This window comes from Sciurus carolinensis, chromosome 6 (assembly GCF_902686445.1).
Source record: "Sciurus carolinensis chromosome 6, mSciCar1.2, whole genome shotgun sequence".
In the NCBI taxonomy this organism is placed as follows: Eukaryota; Metazoa; Chordata; class Mammalia; order Rodentia; family Sciuridae; genus Sciurus; species Sciurus carolinensis.
The window spans coordinates 74,083,666-74,108,599 of record NC_062218.1 but is presented as its reverse complement, the minus strand read 5'-3'; positions in this window follow the sequence as shown (position 1 = coordinate 74,108,599).

Here is a 24,934-nt window from a genome sequence, read left to right as displayed (position 1 = left end):
CTTTATTGTCTTGTTGACTGGCCAAAGGCACACTATTTTCTCCCTAGATAAAGAATTATTTAAGGGATGCTGGACACAACTAACATGAAATTGGGAAAGACAATGACTTGTTTTTAACCACAAAAAGCATAATAATACTCAGTTGAGCCAAACTTTTGGAAGAAAATAAGTTTGTTTCCAATATTCTGATATGTTACATTGGCCATGTCAAAATGAGGTTACATTGTCCCTAGGACAACCCTGAGATTCCTAAGCAGCACTGTTCCAAACCTCACTGCTTTCTGAACTATGAAGTCTCACATGTCACCTCAGAGAGAGGTTACAGTGCTCTCTTCCACTGACAAAAGACACATTAAGGGCTAGCCCTGTGCTTTGCTACAGACCTTATTTTAGCATCGAACACCTGATTTTCAAAGGTTATCTTTCCCAAATTAAAGGAAGACTGAGACAGATAATATGAGGACTCCCCTGTGCTGACTCCAGTCTGCTTACATAAGCAATAAGAAATATACCTCCAGGTGATAAATGGGTCAAACACACAGAATATTGAAAATGTGGGAGGGAGGCTTGGAGAGGGGGAGGTTTTTCCTTCTTTCTATTTTCAGAATGTGTTATAACTGGGATATTCACAAGACACAGGAGAAAGAAATAAAGCCCAAAAGTATTGTAAAAAATGCTAATATAATAAACTGAGGAACACCTCCATGATTCATTTTTCTACTACTAACACTAAGTTGTTAGGGTCTTCTTTTCTTTTTGTACTTTTTTTCATTGTTTTCAGCCACTTCTCTCCTCTTATTTGTCTTAACCTGTCTCCTCTTAAATGTCAAATTATCAAAATTGTTACTATGGCTATGTGATCAAATTTTATCTGAACCTAAGTCCTTTGATTCAGGTATGAATATTAGATTCAAAGATAATGACCCAGTGATATCTGTCTTACATGAGCTCTCACTACTTACCCAGGACACAGGGAGAATTTACTTGTACTTACCAGGCCTTATGTTATCAGGGATCATATAAAATCATCCCCTATACTATTATCATTCCAGAGTCAGGAATCCTCACTAAAAGCATATTCCCTATCCTTTCCTTTTTTGACTGGTAAAGGCTAATGTCCTAGGTATCAAGCCAAGCTAACAGAGGAGTGTAAAAGAACACAATGAACATGAGAATGTGGGAAAAGAGGGTAAATATGCTTGCATGCTAGCTTTAGATAAATGAGGGATTGATATTTAACCTTCTTGCCTCTTCGTTTTCATCTGCCTTGGCTTTTTCAGTAATAACCATCAATATCATCTATCAGAATCCTTCTTCAGAATCCTAAATTGGCTTTAGTTCTTGTAATAAAAGTCTGGCATAAGACTTTGTTTTTCTAAAAACAATGCACGCAACCAAAAAGCAGGTACCCCAGTCTACATTCTTCACTCCTTAGAGACGATTAATAATCCATCACTATGATGTTCCATCATCAATCTCATCTTTCATTTTCTGAACAGAGACTCTCAAAGATACTGGATGAGCATGCTGACCAAGACTCCAGAGCCAGCTGGTGCTGACTCCATCATAATAGCTATTCTTGGCAGGTTATGTATTGCTTTTTTGTCCCCCTAGGTTACTTTGTTGATTTATATAAAGCAACATTTTTTAATTGTTTTGTACTGTTGACTTCAGTAGCAAGATCAATGTCAGAGACTGAAGTAGATTTTGGTGGCTTGGCCTGGATCCTAACACAGATGTGATTTTTTTGTCATTTCAGCAGCAGCATCTTAAAACATGGAAGGAATCCATTGAGACCAACTGATCCATCCCTCTTCCCTTGATTCAAAGGACTATATTTTACATTTAAGGCAACTGAGACCCAAAGGTGGTTAAAGAACTTGAATATCCTTTAGTTAATCTTGAAAGGCAACAGGCAACCCATACCTCCATGCACTCTTACACACAGTACTGTATAGTGGTTATTGTGCCCATGAAGGTCAAAGTAAAAAGGCCTATTTTATGCTTTCCATAGTTTGAAATCTTGAAAATCATCTATCATCTACTGAGACAACACAAAATATTGTATTACAATGAACAAGTCTGCCAGCTATTGTGACAAGGAATAAATTGTACCAACTTCTCTAAATCCCAAATTTCATTTTCATAAAATGAAGAAAATAAAAACAATTTTCATATACTTTTTGAGGACTATGAGTTGACATATAGAAAGCTCTTAAACAGTCTCTAGCATATGCTAGGCATTCAGTAATGGAGTAACTATTATTATCCATCAGATCCTGTTGATTTAGTTATTTAAATAATTCCCCCTAAAGAATTCATAGGAGGTGTATGTAGGAAAAATAAGACAAAGTACTATTTTAAATGACTTGTAGAAAACAAAAATACTAACCTAAGGAACTATAAAGGATAGGTATACAAAGGAATTACATAAAGAGGTAATACAAATATGGCAATGGCAAAGAACTTGGACAAGAAGAAGATTCTTATGAAAGTCCTGAGTTCCAGGGGTTGGCAGTAAGATGAAAACTCTGCTCTCCTTGGCCATTCTCAGGCTTAGCATAAAGTAACCCATTAGGTAGAAGGGCAGCTTTTCTGGCATTAGCTGGAGGCAATCTACCCAAACAATTTGACTTCTTCAGTGAACATGCAGGAATGGGCAGTTTCTCTTATACATTGGTATTAGGGTCAGAATACAGTTGCTCCCTGCATGTACATCTACGTGCATTTCAGAGTATGGCTTATGGATTGCAAAAAATGATAGGAGCAGCAAAATTCTCTGGTATGCTAATCACTTTTATTTAAAACCATTCTAAATACCCTAGTATAATTGTCCAAAGCATGTGAAAATTTATCCAATTTCTTTCAACCCATAAAGAATAAATAAGTCCCATCCATGACAAGAATTTTAAATTACTTAGATAATCAGATTCTCTTTATTTGTAAAATTTGAGTATTTTTACTTTCTGTTAAATCCAGAACAGAATTATGACAACAATAATTAGCCAGGAAGTTTACAACATTGCTTCTTGGCACAGATCCCATTAACATTATGGATCAGCAAACCATTTCTTCCAAGAATGAAAATTCAGATTGGTTTTTATTTGTTGAAACTCATTTACCTCTCTCCTTGCTAAGAGTCCTAAATTGAGAGTGGTGGACTTGTGAGCTCTGAAGATGTGCATTGTCATCATTCAGAGTTCCAGTGACCTTTTCTCCCTATCAGCTCTTCTGCATATAGAACAATTCATACTCTTGCTAAGGCTAGAAAAGTGAAGCATCAGAGATATTGCTTTCCAATAAAGTAATAATGCTCCATTAGCTGTTTTGCTGTTACACGGTTTACCACAGATGACTCCTCTTTAAGCTGCCTTCCCGTATGTGGCACAGTGATAAATTTTATCAGTGGTCAGCGGGACAGGGTTGCAGGCTGGGCTGTAGCACAGTGGCTTTTTATCTAGCTTAGTTCCCCCCTGTCCTGCCCCCCACCCAAAGCGGCATTTTCTTGGCGTAATTTATGTTGTGGCATTGCTGTCAGTAGATGTGGTGTCAGCAATTTGTGTTCCTAGTGGAAGTTTACATGGAAATGAGATACTTAGCCACAGAATAAAATTAAGGGTGGGATAAACCAATAAAAATGGTACTGTGCCTGTTTGTACCTTAAAAAAATTTTTAAAGGGGATTGTCTCTTGCTGGGAAGGCTTGTTTTCCTAGTCTCAGATACTGATATTAATAGTATGTGTAGAGTACACCCTTTCACAGTTGAAATAAAACCATGTCACACTCATTTGAGAAATTCCTGCTTTTCAGGGGCATTATAATGCCATAGCAGCCTAAGACAATTTGAAGTTACAATGATATTTAACGTTCTAGAGCCCAAAATGTTTAATCAAAGTTTTTGGTGTTTATACCTTGGAAGAAATCAGTACATATGATGTATAATTTTGTAAAGTTAAAAAATTCAGCCCAGTGTACATTTTAATGGAAAAATCATTTAACTGAATAAATATTCTTTGTCCCCATATGGTCTACCATAAAAAGATTTTCAATTATCCCATTGCAAAATATTGAGAGAATTTAGATATAGCTGCATACTGCATTAGAAATGGAATAAAGGCATCATTTAGACTTCTGAGCCAAAGGCTGATAAGATAGTCAAAGCTCTAGAGTTATATGGACTCTCAACTTCTCCTGTCTCTCTCTTAAAAAAAAAAAAAAAAAAAAAAAAAAACTGTTGCAAAATTGGATCCTCATACATTCTGAGGAATAACAGACTTGAAGAGGACACAAGTAGGGTTTTTTCATGCGTAGACAACTTCTCTGTTCCCACTCCATCTTTTCCTCATAGAGGACATGGTGACCAAGAAGAGAAACTGCACACAGACATTATGAGTCTTCTAAACAGAGATTCACTTCATTATCAGTGGCAGCTTCCTGTCACTGCATTAACAACAGATTTTTATCACTTTTATTTTTATATGTTTTTAAAAGTATTTGTTAAAAGCCTTAATGGTATTTCCCTCTGAACTAAAATTTCCTAATTGATCCATTTATCATTTGGACTGCATCTTTTGAATATTTAGTAATATATTATTCTGACATAAATGGGAAATGAAGGTTATTTAGTGCCAAAGATGTTCAGAAAGCAGACTGACTTCCATGAATGATTCCCAGGTTTCTGAAACTGTTTTCCTCAAGTCAAACTGGCAAAAAAGACTTGAATTCCATTAGTTCAAATTTTTCACCCTTTTGAAAAAATTTAAGGACCTGTCCTTAGTAATTTTGATTAAAGATGAATGCTTTGAAACTCAGTCCCTGTATCCAACAAGTATCTATCAGAGTCCTGCTAGAATTCTGAATAGACAGCCAGGCAGTATACATAGTTTACACATTCCAAAAAGCCAATATATGTATTCAGCTTTGTAAATATGCCTTTAAAAATACCTCGCCATATTTAGCCACTCCTAAATATGTATTTACACAAGTCTACACACTGTAAGTGTTTACCTGGGAGACAGGAAAGGTCTCTCTGGTAAATAATATGGGTTTTATAGCCTTTCATGAAGGAATTTTTTGTTTGCTATGTAAAAAAATCAGCTCCTCTCAGTTATAATTTAATAAAATTTTTCTTTCCCTGTAAATTTACTGCATAGCACTTGAGGTAAAGCCCTGAAAACTTAAAAAAAAAAAAAAAAAGACAACGCTGGTGCTAGCTTTGGGTGCAGAGTAGCTTTGATTCATTTTGCTAAAGACTCTGGAGAGCAGAAAACATGGATATGATTTCTGAAGACCAAACAAATAAAAATAACCTGTCACCTATCACATACATTTTAGAGATATGCCTATCAAGTAATTATCTATTTACTCAGATTTAAAAAAAATCAGAACCTCTAGGAAGAGCTAAATAAATTACTTTGTTCTAAATTTTCTAGGTTATTGCTTTAATTTGATGCTTTATGAGTGGCTATAGATTAAACATTCTCAACTAAAAAGCAAAATGTTTAAATCCAAGATATGAACAAATTCTTATAGAACAGCTTCATTTTCCAGCACAGCAGACCAAGCCCAGAAAATTTTAGTGCATACCCTAACTTGAAAACACAAGGCCTTGAGCATGATAGTTGAACTTTCTTGTGCTTTTGAATTTGTAAATTAGGTTGTGACCTACCCTAAAACTAACGAATGATGAACCCATACTCAGAAATGAAGTACTGAATGTTAATAGAAAAAAAATTTTTTTTTAAACATGGTTATACTTTTGTTTTTCAGTTAAAAGATCAAAGTTAAATATAAGTTGCTTGAAATTAAAGAGATGTTCCATTATTGGTAGGTTCTCACATTTCCTCCACTGTTGCCTTCCCCACTCTGCTCTCCTCTTAAAATCTTAGACATTAGAAAGCACCCGACATTAACCCAATGCCCCTTCAGTTGCCTGATCGACTTCAGGGTTCTGGAAAATGAATATGGCTTAATTTGGAGTCCTTTCAAAAGACTTTCAAGAGGAGGTTCTCTGAAGGGATCACTCATATAAATTAGTTTACTTCTTTCTAAAAGACAAAGGTACGGATTTCCAGCAGCCTGCATGTGTGGAACCATTGAAGATTTCCCTGTTGTCAGTGGATTCAGAGATCTATAAAAGAATTATTTTACTTTTATGAAAAAAAATTGAAATTTGACAATTTGAACAAGTGATTATATGCCTTTCTATCTTTTCTCTAAAAAAATCTTGGAGGAGATTGTGTGTGTGTGTGTGTGTGTGTGTGTGTGTGTGTGTGTATGAAATATATAAAAAGTATGAAATTGTTTACATATCAAATTCAAATTCAAAATATTTTTCTTCGGATCCAAGATGGCGGCCTAGAGGGAGACTGCACCCCCTGTCGCTCCAGAACCCAGGAGTTAAGAAGGGGAGGCATTGAGAGACTGGGACTGAAATAGAGCCACGGGTGAGTCTGCCCACTGGGTAAAGCTCGGCCCGGGGGGGCAGGCCCAGATAGAGGTGGCTTATCGGAGCCGGGCAGGGCAGCTACAGTCATCCACAGGCAGCCCTGCGCACTCCGGCGGTGGGCCCCGCCCACACAGCCAGCTTCTCCAGGTTCTCGGAACGGAACTGGCCCACTGGTGAGAGCCTGTCTGACCAGAACAAGCTCCGAGTCCCGGAGCCAGTGCAGCTCAGCTTACTCTGGCACACAAGCAGATTCAGGGTCCAGACAGGGCAGCCAGAGACTTCCCCAAGTAGTCTGGACCCCTGCGCTGGGAGGTGCCGTTCAAGGCTAGCCTCTCGGAGCTGACCGCCCAGTGAGAGACTTTCTACATAGAACCAGCCACAAGCCCCCGAACCAACGGAGAGCCTCGATCCGCAAACAGCCTCTGGGATCAGAGTAGGGCAGCCAGACACCTCTTCAGGTGGCTCTGCCCACTCCGGCTGCAGGCTCTCTTCTCGGGGCGATCCAAGATGGCGGCCTAGAGGGAGACTGCACCCCCTGTCGCTCCAGAACCCAGGAGTTAAGAAGGGGAGGCATTGAGAGACTGGGACTGAAATAGAGCCACGGGTGAGTCTGCCCACTGGGTAAAGCTCGGCCCGGGTGGCAGGCCCAGATAGAGTTTGCTTATCGGAGCCAGGCAGGGCAGCTAGAGTCTTCCCAAGGTAGCCTTCCACACTCCGGCAGTGAGCTCCTCCCACACGGCCAGCTGCATGGTGCAGGCCCACAGTGAGAGCATTTCAGCACAGAGCCAGTTCCAAATTGTGGAACCAGTAGGGGCCTAGGGGCAGTTTTCTTCGGATACGCTGCTTTATCAGATTCCTCCAAGACAGCAGGCTACTGAAGGCTGTGAGGTGATACACTGGAAATCTACAGGGACACTATAAGCCAATAGCGGAAAACTGCAATATCTCTGGGTCCCACTGACATCTGACCAATATGAGAAAACAAGGGAAGAAAATGTCCCAAACAAACCTAGATACTACATCAATAAAACCCAATGACAGCACAGCAGAAGAAATGTCAGAAAGGGAGTTCAGAATGTACGTAATTAAAACGATCAGGGAAGCAAATGAGGAGATGAAAGAGCAAATGCAGGCATTGAAGGAGGAGACGAAAGAGCAAATGCAGGCATTACATGATCGCACCAATCAACAGTTAAAAGACCAAATACGGGAAGCAAGAGATCATTTCAATAAAGAGTTAGAGATACTGAAAAAAAACCAAACTGAAATACTTGAAATGAAGGAAACAATAAACCAAGTTAAAAACTCCATAGAAAGCATAACCAATAGAATGGAGCACCTGGAAGACAGAACCTAGACATTGAAGACAAATTATTTAATCTTGAGAGCAAAGTTGGCCAAACAGAAAAGATGGTAAGAAATCATGAACAGAATCTACAAGAATTATGGGATATCATGAAAAGGCCAAATTTAAGAATTATTGGGATTGAGGAAGGCTTAGAGAAACAAACCAAAGGAATGAACAACCTATTCAATGAAATAATATCAGAAAATTTCCCAAATCTGAAGAATGAAATGGAAAACCAAATACAAGAGGCTTATAGAACTCCAAACATACAAAATTACAACAGACCCACACCAAGGCACATTATTATGAAAATACCTAACATACAAAATAAAGACAGAATATTAAAGGCCGCGAGAGAAAAGAATCAAATTACATTCAGAGGGAAACCAATAAGAATATCAGCAGATTTTTCAATCCAGACCCTAAAAGCCAGAAGGGCCTGGAACAACATTTACCAAGCCCTGAAAGAAAACGGATGCCAACCAAGAATCTTATACCCAGCAAAACTTACCTTCAAATTTGACGATGAAATAAGATCCTTCCATGATAAACAAAAGCTAAAGGAATTTACAAAAAGAAAGCCAGCATTACAGAACATTCTCAGCAAAATATTCCATGAGGAAGAGATGAAAAACAACGATGCAAATCAGCAACAGGAGGCGCTAGCCTAAAGGAATAGCCAAATAAAGGAGAAACCAAATCATGCAAAAAACAAATATGAGTCAATTGACTGGGAATACAAATCATATCACAATAATAACCCTGAATGTTAATGGCCTGAATTCATCAATCAAAAGACACAGACTGGCAGATTGGATTAAAAAGAAAAACCCAACAATATGCTGCCTGCAAGAGACTCACCTCATAGAAAGAGACACCCATAGACTAAAGGTGAAAGGATGGGGAAAAACATACCATGCACACGGACACAGCAAAAAAGCTGGAGTATCCATCCTCATCTCAGATAATGTGGACTTCAAACCAAAACTAGTCAGAAGGGATAAAGAAGGACATTACATGCTGCTTAAGGGAAGCATAAATCAGCAAGACATAACAATCATAAATATCTATGCCCCGAACATTGGCTCATCCACGTACGTCAAACAAATCCTTCTCAATTACAGAAATCAAATAGACCACAACACAATCATACTAGGCGATTTTAACACACCTCTCTCACCACTGGATAGATCGTCCAAACAAAAATTGAATAAAGAAACTATAGATCTCAACAACACAATCAACAATTTAGACTTAACGGACATATATAGAATATACCATCCAACAAAGAACGAATACACTTTCTTCTCAATAGCACATGGATCCTTCTCTAAAATAGACCATATTTTATGCCACAAAGCTACTGTTAGCAAATACAAGAAGATAGAGATACTACCTTGTACTCTATCAGAACATAATGGATTGAAATTAGAAATAAATGACAGAATAAAAAACAGAAACTTCTCCAATACTTGGAGACTAAATAATACACGATTATACGATGAATGGATATCAGAAGACATCAGGAGGGAAATAAAAAAATTCTTAGAAGTAAACGAGAACAAAGACACATCATATCAAAATCTCTGGGACACTATGAAAGCAGTACTTAGAGGAAGATTTATTTCATGGGGTGCATTCAAAAAAAGAAGTAGAAATCAACAAATAAACGACTTAACACTACAGCTCAAAGCGCTAGAAAAAGAAGAGCAGACCAATACCAAAAGTAGTAGAAGACAGGAAATAGTTAAAATCCGAGCCGAAATCAACGAAATCGAAACAAAAGAAACAATTGGAAAAATTAACAAAATAAATAGTTGGTTCTTTGAAAAAATAAATAAAATTGATAAACCCTTAGCCACACTAACAAAGAGAAAGAGGGAGAAAACTCAAATTACTAAAATTCGGAACGAACAAGGAAACATCACAACAGACACGAGTGAAATACAAAACATAATTAGAAGCTATTTCGAAAATCTATACTCCAACAAAACAGAAAACCTCGAAGACATCAACAAATTTCTAGAGACATATGAATTACCTAAACTGAACCAGGAGGACATACACAACCTAAATAAACCAATTTCAAGCAATGAAATAGAAGAGGTCATCAAAAGCCTACCAACAAAGAAAAGTCCAGGACCAGATGGGTTCTCAGCCGAGTTCTACAAAACCTTTAAAGAAGAGCTCATTCCAATACTCCTCAAACTATTCCATGAAATAGAAGAGGAGGGAACCCTCCCAAACTCGTTCTATGAAGCCAATATCACCCTGATACCTAAACCAGACAGAGACACATCGAGAAAAGAAAATTTCAGACCAATATCCTTAATGAACATCGATGCAAAAATTCTCAACAAAATTTTAACAAATCGCATACAAATATATATTAAAAAGATAGTGCACCACGATCAAGTGGGTTTTATCCCAGGGATGCAAGGTTGGTTCAACATTCGGAAATCAATAAATGTCATTCACCATATCAACAGACTTAAAGTTAAGAATCACATGATTATTTCAATAGATGCAGAAAAAGCATTCGATAAAATACAGCATCCCTTCATGCTCAAAACACTAGAAAAAATTGGGGTAGTGGGAACATTCCTAAACATTATAAAGGCAATCTATGCTAAGCCCATGGCTAATATCATTCTAAATGGTGAAAAACTGAAAGCGTTCCCCCTAAAAACTGGAACAAGGCAGGGATGCCCTCTTTCACCACTTCTATTCAACATCGTCCTTGAGACTCTAGCCAGAGCAAACAGACAAACCAAAGAAATTAAAGGGATACGAATAGGAAAAGAAGAACTCAAACTATCCCTGTTCGCTGATGACATGATTATATATTTAGAGGAACCTGGAAATTCCACCAGAAAACTTTTAGAACTCATAAGTGAGTTCAGTAAAGTAGCAGGTTACAAGATCAATGCTCATAAATCCAATGCATTTTTATACATAAGTGATGAATCTTCAGAAAGAGAAATTAGGAAAACTACCCCATTCACAGTAGCATCGAAAAAAATAAAATACTTGGGAATCAATCTCACAAAAGAGGTGAAAGACCTCTACAATGAGAACTACAGAACACTAAAGAAAGAAATTCAAGAAAACCTTAGAAGATGGAAAGATCTCCCATGTTCCTGGATAGGCAGAATTAATATCGTCAAAATGGCTATACTACCTAAAGTGCTATACAGATTCAATGCAATTCCAATTAAAATCCCAATGATGTACCTTGCAGAAATAGAGCAAGCAATTATGAAATTCATCTGGAAGAATAAAAAACCTAGAATAGCTAAAGCAATCCTCAGTAGCAAGAGCGAAGCAGGGGGTATTGCAATACCAGATCTTCAACTCTACTACAAAGCAATAGTAACAAAAACGGCATGGTATTGGTACCAAAATAGACAGGTAGATCAGTGGTACAGAATAGAGGACATGGACACAAACCCAAATAAATACAATTTTCTCATACTAGACAAAGGTTCCAACAATATGCAATGGAGAAAAGATAGCCTCTTCAACAAATGGTGCTGGGAAAACTGGAAAACCATATGCAATAGAATGAAATTAAACCCCTATCTCTCACCCTACACAAAACTCAACTCAAAATGGATCAAGGACCTTGGAATCAGACCAGAGACCATGCATCTTATAGAAGAAAAAGTAGGTACAAATCTTCAACTTGTTGGCTTAGGATCAGACTTCCTTAACAGGACTTCCATAGCACAAGAAATAAAAGCAAGAATCAACAACTGGGATTGATTCAAACTAAAAAGCTTTCTCTCAGCAAAGGAAACTATCAGAAATGTGAAGAGAGAGCCTACAGAGTGGGAGAATATTTTTGCCAACCATACCTCAGATAGAGCACTAATTTCCAGAATCTATAAAGAACTCAAAAAACTCTACACGAAGAATACAAATAATCCAATCAACAAATGGGCTAAAGAAATGAACAGACACTTCACAGAAGAAGATGTACAAGTAATCAACAGATATATGAAAAAATGTTCAACATCCCTAGTAATAAGAGAAATGCAAATCAAAACTACCCTAAGATTTCATCTCACCCCAATTAGAATGGCGATTATCAAGAACACAAGCAACAATAGGTGTTGGCGAGGATGTGGTGAAAAAGGAACACTCATACATTGCTGGTGGGGTTGCAAATTAGTGCAGCCACTCTGGAAAGCAGTGTGGAGATTCCTCAGAAAGCTTGGAATGGAAACACCATTTGACCCAGCTATCCCACTCCTTGGTCTATACCCAAAGGACTTAAAATCAGCATACTACAGAGATACAGCCACATCAATGTTCATTGCTGCTCAATTCACCATAGCCAGATTGTGGAACCAACCTAGATGCCCTTCAGTTGATGAATGGATAAAGAAACTGTGGCATATTTATACAATGGAATATTACTCCGCAATGAAGAATGATAAAATTATGGCATTTGTAGGCAAATGGTCGAAATTGGAGAATATCATGCTAAGTGAGATAAGCCAATCGCAAAAAACTAAAGGACGAATGATCTCGCTGATAAGCGGATGAGGACATATAATGGGGGTGGGAGGGGTTAGCATTAGGTTTAGGGTTAGGTTTAGAGTTAGGCTAAGGAGAGGGGTAAGAATGAAGGAAAGAAGGACTGTGTAAAGGGAAAAGGGTGGGAGGGGTGGGAGGGGTGGGGGGGAACGGAAAAAAAAAAGAAACATCATTACCCTATGTAAACGTAAAAAAATAAATTAAAAAAAAATATATTTTTCTTCCATTTATTCTCTTAGTGTTGAAGGATTCATCCTGTTACAAAGGATTAAATTTTTTTAAATGTTAAAATATGACTTGTTTTATTGCAAATGTACCAGAAATATAAATACAATGATATGTTTTATGAAGATAAAACAGTAAACTTTTTCAACTAGGTCACTAATTCAAATCTGATCCAGAAAGGACTGAATACCCTATGGTTGTCAATTAGGAGTATCTAAAAAGAATGTAACAAAAAAAACCTGATTATATTTTTATTCAAATTTTATACCTACTTTACTAATTGAAGTGGAGCATAATTATTCTTTATGTACTCAATTTATACCTTTTAAAGTTATTTTGTATCATCTTCCATTTTTACAAAAAAAGCAGTAAATTCATTGGCATGGCAATGATACCCACATATTTGTTCCCAAGGGTAGACATATTTCTCGACTTCTGAATATGAACTGGGAAGATACAACTCTTTGAGGTCCATCCTAGACTCCCATAGACCTATATGCATGGCAAGTTAGAAGGCTCTTGCCGATGTACAACAAGTTCATCCTGGTCATGGCGAATTATGTACTGTAAGAATAATATATGAGTAAGATCACTTACCCCACATTGGAATCAGAGTACTAGAGGAAGCTCTGCCTCTGTCTCTCAATATCCCTCTGACCTTTAGGGGAATACAACAATTTCTAATCATTCACTTCTCACCAGTCATTCCAGACCTCATGCCCACTAGGTGTAAGTAACAAGCACATGCTCTGCTAAAAGTTGCCCCTCTGCCTCTTTGCCTGTTTCCTGGGAACAGATAGGTTCATTTTGACTTTCTTTCCTGAGGAATTTTTCTGAAGCTACACCAAGTTCCCAGAATTCTAGATTTTGTCTAACCCCTGATACCTACCCTTGTTGAGGTGAAGGAATGGCATGAAGAGGAATTAAGTCACAACATTTAAAGTGGATGCCGAATGTAACTTTAGTTATACGTGGAAAGTCTTAGGTGATGCTCCACTCCAGTCTTCACTGGTTAAATCAGTTCTGAATATATCATGCTTATATCCCAATCTTGTCTGATAAGACTACATGGCATTCAGGGATGATAACGCAAGTTATAGGGTAAACAACCATATGCTTTAGAGTGCAATTGAAAACATTGAGACTGGTTAGAAAAAAATAGAGGAAATTCAGAAACTCTTTCAATTACCTGAAAGGCTGTCACGCAGAGGGGAAACTAGCCTCATTCTACAAGGAGGTACCATAGGATGCCTCTGGTTGAATATGAAGAACTTTCTAGGAATTGAGTTGCATTGAGAAGGAGTGCTCCAAACCAACCCAGGCAGCAGGCAGGCATAGGTTGGATGACTACTTGGGTGTTGAGCTAAAGGACCTTCAAGTCTCCTTTCAATGCTGAATTGGTGTGACTCTATAAAACTGACCCATTTGGAGAAGTTTCATCTGTACTCATGGGTAGTTTCATAGTACAGTCAAACAGATTCACCCCCACTCAGTATAGTCTCACTTTAGTCCTTTGTAAGTCCACAATTTCTTCAAGGACAATAAATTTCTTGAAACGTATATGATAGTGAAGGTTCTAAGTCAGAAATCCCAGGTTTAGAATCAGCTCTTACATTTCATTAGCTGTGCAAATTTGAAGAAGACAATGAACCCAAAGACTCTCAATAAAAAAATGAAGGATTATTAGTCCCATCTCAACAGTAGATGGGAGCATACAAAATCATCTTCACATTCCTGATGTATGCACTAGGTGCCTATTGTTGCAGGAGCATAAGGATATGGTACATAGACACTGTGACCTAGAACACTCACTACCAGACCTCATGAGGAGAATGATCATATTTTGGCAAATTCTAAATGTAGTGAGTTCCTGTGATATATGTCAATTACCTGCTTCTAAAAAAGGCTCCCTTTACATCCAAGAACACACACATTTCTATTTTTCTAGAAAAGAAAAAGATTTCTCTATGGAAATTGTACAATAAATATATAAATTCTGGTAAATCAAAATCATAGCCACGGATATTATCAAAATTTACATGAGACAAAATAGGGGAAAGGCAAGGAAAATTATTCTTTACCAGTAGCAGAAATTCCCACCAAGGTCACGCTTAATTTGAAGATTATTCCACTAATACAGTCCCTCTGATTATCATTATTTTGTTTAGAAAATCAAAACACTAAAATATGGAAACATTGGTCACAAGGATAATGAATATTGACTGACTGATATTCTTTTGCTAAAGAGCTACTTTTCACTCCATGTAGGGATACAATTCTTAAATTCCCAAACAAAAATTCTGATTTTTCAAACAGGAGGATGATTATTTTTTACATTTAAGTAGTCGATGAGTTTGAGTCAATTAAATTGCTGAGTTTATTAACCAGTTATTCTGTATAGTATAACCCTTTGTTGTAATTATTATGTATAATTATTTCTGTATTTAACCTACTCTCAAGTACTAAATCTGTATTTAACATGGCTACTCCGTTGCAACTGAAATCAAAAATCTTTGATCTGGCTGGTCTTCACCATATGTTTGGGACATTTCTGTCATGAAATTAGAATTTTACCATTATTTTTAAAGACACTAACAGCAGTTTTTTGTTCTTACCACTTTGAACAAGAATATGCAATGAGCACTAAATTAATAGTACCCATTAAAATTCTGTACACCCATGAGAAGATGACTAGATTTAATGCAAACATTTACTCCTAGCTTGGACTCTAACCTTAAATACACAGCTGAGTTAAACAACCTTTTCAACTGGTTGAATTCCTTTAGTAAAGCTGGATAGAAAACATGACTTCATGCAGCATTCTAAAATGTTTGGCTTTCAACTTGGGGATGCATGTTCCAGAAATGCAATTCTCTCTCTCTAGCACAAGTGCACAAGGACACAGGAGAGGAATCAAATTGTCCAAAGACATTGGGACAGACCCTGGCTTCCTTCCTTTCCTTTAAGTGGCAGCAATTTCTCTGAACAAGTGGCAAAGGGCCTCGCCTTGATACTCAGTGTCTGGCCTTGCCTCCCACAAACAAACCCACAAGCAAGAATGACCCAGTGGGTATTAAGAAGAAAGCTGGACCTGACCACACAGCAATTCTGGAGCACAAGCAGTGGCCACTGTCATGCTACTGGTAGGAGTTTGGTTTCATCCAATTTAAAGTGGGCAAAATGAAATTCGTTTGTCAGGAGTCTGGGTGGAGCATTAGCAATTGAGTACCTATTCTCCCCTTGGTGGAGGACACAGAACAGCATGAAAGCCATGTTTGGCAGCAAGGAAACATGGTCCTATGTTTTTCTAAATTGAAACAAGATGGATGATTTGGCCTGATACTAGCAGGTTACCTGATATGTAAAATCACTTCTAAAAATAAAAACAAAAGATTTGAAGAAAGCTGTGATTCTTTCAAGAGGAGAAGTATGGTTGGATAACAAGGTTTTTGCTTGTCAAGAGTGGTGTTAAAACAAGACGAGAAGTATAAGTAGAAGAGACTAAAATACAAAAACAAGCACCTAAAATATTTCAGTTTGTTCATATTTCAAAGACTGGTGGATAGAGACAAACTCCCAGAATAATTTAGAGAGAGTGTTTGTGATCAGTGAAAAGGTTGTTTTATCCTTTAAGTTATTACAGAGTTCAGCAAATACCAGCACAAAACTAGGAACCAACTAGGCACTGAACAAGCACAAATATAATAGACCTTCCCTCACAAAAATCTATTCAAAATATTGGGTATGAATCCTCCAGATAGCAGAAAGTGCTAAAACCTACTAGAAACTTGACTAAAGGCATTAAAAAATAAATATTGCAGAAAAACATTTTTTTAAGTTTTTCAAATTTCTCAGTGTGGCACTGAGTCTTCACTGTCTCTTCTCTGACCACCCCCACCCCATCAGATTGTTTCACTTGTCAGAGACACTGCCTTGCTTTCCTGCAAGGGCAGGGCCATTGTTACCTCTGTTTTCCCTAACTCTCAAACTGTTCGCCTAAAAAAGATGTGCATAGTCCTGGAAGGGGTTCAAGTATAAGGTCACAGGAACCCAATGCTTCTTCTCTAAGGTGTACATTAGAGCTTCTTTCACTGAAAAATTGTGACATCTAGAAGAACTCAAATGAATGCAAAGGACCCCTTTGCTGATGGCTACAACTAAGCTCAGGGAGCACAGACTCTGGGAACAAACTGAAGAACAGGGCAGAGCTTCTGTTCTCCAAGCTTCTGGTACAATGTGATCAAGTCATTTCATTATTTGTTATCTAATTAAATCTCAAACTGTATTTGATTTGAAAAACTCAATGTTTATTAGATCAGAACGCTGGAGTTGCTTGAGACAACACAGGATGAGAATATAGTGTGTACGCTCCCCACAAGGTAACAAAAATAGAGCACAAACCTGTGTAAAACTTTTTCGTAAGAAGTCCAAGATTTTAAAAGGAAAATGAAGAACCTGTCAATGGGGCTGAAATTGAGCCACTCAACCAGGCTCAATGTTTATAAATGAGGAAGAGCCAAACCAATAATAATATTGTGGCATTGATTCTTCATGGTCTCAGTCACACCCACCTCATCACTTAATATTTTTTTCTCCTAATATGTGTTCAATCCTTTCTTGACGGTTTGGCTCAGGCTTTAGGAAATGGAGCCAAACCATACCCCTTTGGTTGGACTCAAGCTTGGCTGGACTTTCAGTGACTTCCACATATTAAGAGCCATTCTCACAGAAGGCTTAATATAATAATAAAGTTACCTACCTAACAAGGAAGAAGAATCATATTTCTATGAATCAGTCACTTTACTTAGGGCTATATGCACAGTATGTCACTCAATCGTCACTGTAGCACTCCTAGGTACCTAGCATTACTTCCATTTTATAAATAAGGGAATTGAGGCAGAGAAGTTAGAATTTTCTTGCAGTCACAGAACTAATAAATGGTGACCCTTGATTCTGTCATCTATGTTCAAATTGCTGCAGGTTCACAGGATGTTCTGCCATATCTTGAGGCCTGGCAAGTTAAGATTACTGCTCTCAGAAATTCAGAAAACTTCACATCATTGCAACATGCAAAGACCAGTCAGCATTTCCTGAGGCATGTGCCTAGACAATTGATTGCTCACTATCTATTGAAGAGGCCCAAGGGGCTGAAGTTTCACAGACATGCAACTGATGACTAACCCCTCCCACTCTGCCACCATCACCTCCTGCAGCAGCAAGAAAAAATTAGGTGTTGTGCACCTACACCGAAGATACTTTTTGATGTACAAGTTTTTGTTTCTTTTCTAATGTAGTTAATGTAGTCTGATGTCCCTGTATGCAAATATTTGGGGAGAGGTTACACAAAGGGTGAGCTACCTCAGTTCAAACTCAAAATAACCCTGGTCCTCTCATCCCTGAACTTCAAAGTCAGTTCCATTCTCCCTGCTGCTGCTACTGTGGTGACCACGGTGGTCACAGGCCAGGCAGCCTGGGTGGTCCCCCATAACCAAGCATTCTCTGAGCCAGGGAGCAACCACATGGGGTGGGGCAGTCAGGAAAGAAGAAAAGATAGAGCTGATAAATACACCCTGGCTTCCCCAAACTCTCCCTTGGGGAAATTCAACTATATACAAGCCGACTGTGCTTACCCAAGCCAAAGCATTTAACAGTACAACATTGTCCAGCATAGCCTAGGGTTTTTCCTTCCTTACTACAGTGTAGCAACATGGGAGGCCATCTGGCATCTCATGGGTGGCGGGAAGATCACGAAAACTGGAAGAAAGGGGACCCAAATGCAAAGGGACTCTGCCATTCACAAGCCAACATTCCTAGCCTTATCTGTCCATTATTATTTCTCATTTTATATTTCTCTGAGTATTGGACTCTAGGGCTTGTTTGTTTCCTGAAAATGAAGAAAATATGAAGCATATCTCTCAAATCTTTCAGCTCCTGCCTATTATAAAGCATTGGTTGGTAGCAAGCAAATTACATTCTTTAAAATAATTCAACTAGAATGAGCTTTACATCCTCTACATGACAGGCAGGCAGGAGGTGTCAATGAACACTTAACCCTCACCCTGGGCACATATGTCCTCTGAACACAGGAAAGATGTTTAAACTCAGGGTAACTTTTCACCTGAATCAGGAAGATGCAATAACTTCATCCCTGTTATGCACTAGAAATGTTTCCTTCTCTACCTCTACTGAAGCTTTAATCTGAGGGATATTGCCCAGAAAAGCCACCAGCCTATGAAGAGTTGAGGGAAGTTTCTGTTCTTTATGAATCCTATAAAAGAGCCAGTCCTTGTATCTGGAAGAATGCAAAGGATTCCTAAACCTTTTTTAAATGGCCTGTGGATGTTCTAAGGCCATGAGCTGGAGAGGGAAAAATTTGTCTTTTGTTTTTTTCTTTTCCTAGAAAATACGTTTGGCATCTCTTGTCTAACAGACACAAGGAGCAGATCCCATGATCCCAAGTTATACATCTTATTTTCTTCTCCTGGTTTCTTTTGTGTGAGTTCCAAACTACTTTGTGCCCTTCCATCTTTACAACTGCTGAATTTCTTCTACAGGTCTGTAAAATGCTAACAGGCCATTTCCAGATTACCAACCAGCAATGCCACTTCCTGTGCTAGAGCTGCTGATGAACATGAGAGAAGAAGGTATTCTCTCAGCCACATCTGGAAGCACCTCCCTTCTTTCAACAAAAGCACATATCATTCAAATCTAGCCAAAGCTTATTTGACTTTGTAGTCTATGTAGTTGATATGGTTATACCACTTTTTCCCCTAAATCTATAGATCTGTTTTTTTTTCTCTGACATTTTTTCTTTTTAAAATTTTGATATATAAGAAAATAACCTTTTGAGTATAAACTGTATTAGCTTTAGCCATGAGTCCCAGGTGTATCCTAATTAGCTTCAAACCATATGTGTGTGTGTGTGTGTGTGTGTGTGTGTGTGTGTGTGTGTTTGGATATATATATATATATATATATATATATATATATTCCCTTCAATTTGAAGACAGCTAAAGCAACCAGCAGCCACAGTTTGGACTAATTAACTCTTCTGGTAATATCTAGTGACTAGAAACTGTGGTCTCAAAGATGCTATGACGATGTAACTACTCGGGATCTTTTCTGCTCTTTTATCTTCTTAAAAATTAATCATCTTGTAGTGATTAAAAATCTGAAATTATTTTTAGCTCTAGCTCTTATTTATTCTTTTTCCTCTCCATTTATGTATACTTCACTCTCATCCAGCAAAATCTTCCAATCTCTGCTTAAAATTCGTAAAAAGAATTTCATCACTCTCCTCCCCAAACATGTGTGAACATACATCAAGTGGGGCAAGTGTAAGGAATAATGTGTCTTCTGCATCTTGCATTTGGCATTCCCAGAAGCTAAGGCAGAGCAAAGAAAGGGGAAAATCTTGCCAAACTCCACTGTCTTAGACAAGCCTGGGAATCTTAAGCTGCCTTCTCCCATCTTCCTCACCTCCTCAAGGGAATGTTGTATCTGCAAAAAGCAGATTTTCAACTCTTCACAGATGATTTGCTGTATAAGGAAAGCCACACCTAAGGTTATAGGACCAGCATTTGTCTAATCCCAGAAGAGACCAGCTGTAGATAGACACCTTGATTATGCACAACTGTCCAGCCTTCAGGGCTAGCTTGTGACAGACAGCAAGTGGGTCTGGAAATACCGCAATAAAATTGCACTCAATCCTACTTCCCTTCAGTTCTACCACCCTGTAAGAGAAGGTTCCCTTTCAGAACAACCTACATTTTGCCCAACTTACAGTTTGCATGACCCAAGAAGGCTATTCAGATGATTTAAATGAGAAATCAAAGTCTCTGATATTATATTGAGGAAAAAGAATACTGACCCAGAAATTCAGAGGACTGGCCTCTAATCCCTTCTCTGCCATTTGTGACTTTGGAGAAAACAGTTTCTTCCCAAGAATTTAAGCCAGAGAATTTCTAAGGCCCCTTCCATCTATAAAGGTTCTATGAGAGGATATTTCTCCCATTTGCCTCTTTGAAGACCAATTGCTAACTTCTGTGCAGATATAAAAGGAAGGAATCAGGCTCAAGGAAATGAGATTTATATTTCATAGGACTTGAGTGAAATATTCAAGGCACATGTTTACCATGCTTTTCTGAAATCACAAGAGTTCTTGTAGGTCTAATGTTACTTATAATACCTACATGAAATAATGTCATTTTTTTCAGATATATCAGTTACTAGTCAGAAGGTTAGGTTGAGATTCTCTGGTGCAGCAATAAAGCAACTCTAAAAGTTGAACTAAAATGAATATATATGACTACAACAATAGAAACACCAAATGAACATTTTAATCCTTATTTTGTGCCAGACACTGAGCTAGGGATTTCTGCATGTGTTATCTCAGCTTAGCATTATACACATGCTCTGTCCTCTCATTCTGTTCTCCAATTATCCCCCCAAGCTGGCCTGCCATCTGCCCACCTCCTGCACAGAGATGTTGTATGAGGCAGGACCTTTATGCACAGGCACAGCCAGTCCTCATCTACCCTAAGGATGCCCACACCTTCCTCTCAACTCACCAGGGTCCTTCCTGGTCAGAAGGAAAGAGCTCCATATTTGACACCAGGGAAGAGGTTTCAGTGTTTATCTGCCTTTTCCCAGCTGCTTCCTTCAAGTCTCCAGGAGAATTTTGTCTACATAAGGAGGGATACTCCAGTGTCTCGATCAATACCTGCAAAAGCTTTTAAACTATAATAATCATGGTCTTCAAGCACTCAATGTATTTTGACAAGAGCCCCCTCTATACCAGGCAAAGTAGATACACTCTCAGGTAAGGATTTTTAGACTCAGTCCTTGGCTACAAAGTACTTTCAGTAGAAAAGCCCATAATCGTTAAACCAAATGCAAGGGAAAAGGCATTCCCAATGATACAGTTTTAATTCTCTCTAAGTCCAACCAGCATGAACTTCATCACTACATTGTAGTGCTGCTAACTAATGAGTTGAATCTTGGCAACCTATTAATCTTAATTTTGTAAACATTGATTTTTTTTCCCTTGAATTTTGAATGGAACTAAAATTAGCTTTTTTTTTTTTTTTTTTTTTTAAGTTTAACCTCTGTTTCAACTTCCTGCTACAGGGTATTTTATGACAATAAACAGCTCTATCCTTGACCAAGGTCTAAAAAGAAGTCAGAAGAGTTCTGGGAATAAAGGTCCCACCTCTCATCTTGTTTCACACGCTTCCCTTCTCCCCTCTGGGACATAGAGTGGCCATTGACTTCTAAGGAAATTCACTTGAGACTCAATTAAAACTACTGGGCACAGAGAAGAGGAAGCACGTCCTCACCTTTTCCTCCCCAGTAAGGTCTGTTTCCAGGACCAATTCTTATAGCATAAGGACTTTTGTAGGCTATGGTAAAAGACAAAACCAGGAGGCCCAACTCAGCATTCACCCATTTAATTACTGCTGAATCCCTTCCAGATTCTTTTAGAAGTACAAAATGCCTAGAGATCAAAAATGGAAGGCTGGAAGGATCTCTCCACCAAAAGGCGTATTCGTGGCTCCAAGTCTTCCCCCAACTCTCTCTGGGATCTCAGCCATTTTTGTTAAGCAAACACAGTTTAGGGAGTAGCCATTTTATTGTCATAGAACAGGGGTATATGACGGTGCCCTGTTAAGACAACTGAGAAGGTCATTCCACATCACCCACTTCCTCACTATGATCCCTCTTTAGTGTGTTTGTGCTTAAAACAGGTTATATATTCCATCTCTTCTTCCTATTTTCCTCTGTTCTCCCTACTCCAGGATGTCCCAAACCCCTTCCTCTTATTTTCCTCAAATCGACCATGTTGTGGCCTTTAAGATAGTCTCTCCCATCCTCTACTCTACCTCTAGTCCATTCTCATTATTTCATATCCATACTGATAAAACACCAGGCCAGGCTCTGTGCATTCTTAGCTCACTGAGGACAGACCAATCACATTTCCTCTACAGCATCATCCTGATACTTATCACTTTTCTCCATGTTTTCCTGTTACTCACTGAAATTTTAAAAGTAGTCACCCAAGGGGAAGAATCCAAAACATTTTAAAAGCCTCTCACAATCTACTGCACTTGTGGTGCTTAAGAGAAGGGATCCGATAGCCAGACAGCAGACAGCCAGGTCAGAATCCCAGGTCTGCTCTGTACTGCCTGCTCATGTGTCCCGGGATGCATTACTTAACTCTCCGCTCCTCGTTTTTCTCTCATGTGTAATTTAAAGATATGACAGTCTTTACCTCACAGGGAAGTTGTTGTGAAGATTAGAGAGATACTTTATGTAAATCCTAATCATGGGGCCCAGCACACAGATTTTTAATAAATGTCAACAATAAAACAAAAAAATTCAGAAGTGTTTCAACTAAAAGTTTTATCCTCTATCCCAATTGAAGTTTGATGATTTTCACCCTGCTGCACCATTTCATTTTCAAACATATTTAATTCTAGAATCTGGGGAACATGGAGTCTGGTGTGTGTGTGTGTGTGTGTGTGTGTGTGTGTGTGTGTATGTTGTTTATAGCTCTCCTTTACCAACTTGTTTCTACATGTGAAATTAAAATCAAGTAATAAATGTCGACTCTTCATAAGATATTACCAGTCAGCACTATGAAAAATAGTAAGAAATCTACCTGAAAAAGAGAGCACACACTCAACAACAAATTGTAGCCACATGAGAATCTGCTCATAAATGTGTATTTCTCATTGATTAAGTGGGTGGTACAGACAGTTCTTTTAGAGTTGAGACAATGCCTACCCAATATGGTCTAGGTACGATTCAGAGAGCCAGGAGAATTAAAACCAGGTCATGACATGGGCCTACCAGATAAGGGAAGCAGGATAACCATACCCAGCAGATCTCAGAAAGAGTAGCCCAGGATCTGGACAGATAATTAAGTAAGTTCATAATGTGCTAGAACAAGCAGGAAGATCTTGTGCCTAAATTTAGTGAAAGACACAGTGGAATCACCTTATTTTGAGTTCACTGGCTATGGACTTTGGCTTTGAATTTCCTGTGATTCAGGTGTGAGAAGGAAGTTTTGTCTGGAAAACACTTTCCTAGAAATTGATAATGGTTCACTAAAAACTGTTTTGAGATATCTGGAACCACTGGTTCTTAGGGAGAAAAAACGTGATGGATTATTAATGTTTGCCATTTAGGAGAAAGAGGTGGCCTAGATGTTTTATGTCTGCTATACAAGCAACATAAACAAATAGAAGTCAGGAAGGCAATTTTGCCAAAAAGTGACATGATAAAGGAGATGTTGTAAAAAGATTATTTTGGCACCAGATCACAGGATGAGCTATTGAAAGAGGAGAAGAGGCAAGAAAACCACTTTGGAGGATAGCACCCAAGCAAACATGGAAGAAAGAATGAATTTAAAAGATTTTAAGAAATTTTAAGATTTTAAGAATCAATATACTTCACATGACTTCTAAAGGGTCTTCAAACTGACTTACAGCATTTTGATTCTTGAAAAGAGTACCATATTGTCAGCCGTGCATTAGCAAAGATTGTTTTATTTGATTCTTCTATTACCTCAATTGTCAGCAGAGGGCAAGGCAAGAAGCATCTGAAATAGAGTACAAGTAAGCTTTGCTAGATGATAGGTAAGGGACAATTTGAATGCAGGATATGCCTCACCTCAGTGGGTATTGGTTAAAATGGTATTAAATTCATCCTGGAAAAGCAGGAACCAACTAGAGGCAGCCAGGGAACTTGGGCAAAGGAGATAGAAGAGACTGAACATAAATCTTGCCTTTTTCATGATTTGACCAGCTGCTCTGGTCTGACTTATTTGATTCCTGTCTTCCCATCTTGTGATAAGGTCACCATGTGTACAAGATACCACCATAGCAATGACACCAGGATTGCCAAAGACACAAAGTTGAAGCCAGTTTCAAGCTCTAGTTTCAAGGACAAGTAACTCAAAAGCCCCTGGGAGTATAGGGAAGATGGGGAAAGAATTATAACTCTAACCATTGTCACTGCAATTTTTATTCATTAACTAATTTATTGAGGGACCTCTAAGTATGAAGTTCTGAACTGAAAAGCATTTCAAAAGTATAAGAATGATGTACATCCTTCAAAAGCATACACTCCACCTGGGAGAAAAGATATGTCTTTATCAAAATTAAGGAATACACTAAGAAATGTCACAAGCCATGTACAGCAAATATGCCTGCTAATGATCTTGGTGTGCTGCTTTCTGGAATATGATCAGTAAGATATCATAAGGATATTCTCAAGTTGAGTGAAGGAAAGTATGAATTGGGGAACAGGAATTACCCCTGATATAAGTGCTGAATCACAGTGGATTTCCCAAGCAAGATGAATGGTAG